This window comes from Frankliniella occidentalis, unplaced genomic scaffold, assembly GCF_000697945.3.
Source record: "Frankliniella occidentalis isolate FOCC.00 unplaced genomic scaffold, Focc_3.1 Scaffold63, whole genome shotgun sequence".
Classification (NCBI taxonomy): Eukaryota; Metazoa; Arthropoda; class Insecta; order Thysanoptera; family Thripidae; genus Frankliniella; species Frankliniella occidentalis.
In genome coordinates, this window is record NW_026267193.1 from 885,018 (window position 1) to 885,378 (window position 361).

The 361-nt window shown below is 40.7% G+C and overlaps 1 protein-coding gene across 1 annotated transcript in view; it reads left to right on the plus strand.

Annotated features, from left to right (window-relative positions):
* Positions 1–361, plus strand: part of LOC113211275 (uncharacterized) — a 15,669-nt gene that overhangs the window by 398 nt on the left and 14,910 nt on the right. The window lies entirely within an intron of this gene.

Genomic DNA, 361 nt, shown 5'->3' on the forward strand with positions numbered 1-361 from the left:
TTGGAGGAGTCTACCCATTCAACACCTTTTCAACAAAGCTGACAGTGAGCCAAGTTATTTACATCACGGGCATCATTTACTCGGCCTCAAAAAATTACTTACAACTTAATTGTGCGTGTAAGCATTGAGCCACGACAGGAGAACACTAACCTCCTACAACAATAACCGTAATGGAACAATTCAATATTCCGGACCGGAAACAATCAAGCACTATACCTTGCGATTGATATCGAAAAGCGGCGATGTCCACTCTAAAATTCTGGTTAAAATCCTATGATCATCAATTATATGAGTAGGTATTATCGGTATTTGGCAGAAACGCCGAAACGCCGATCGTGACACCGATATTTTCACTGTTTGT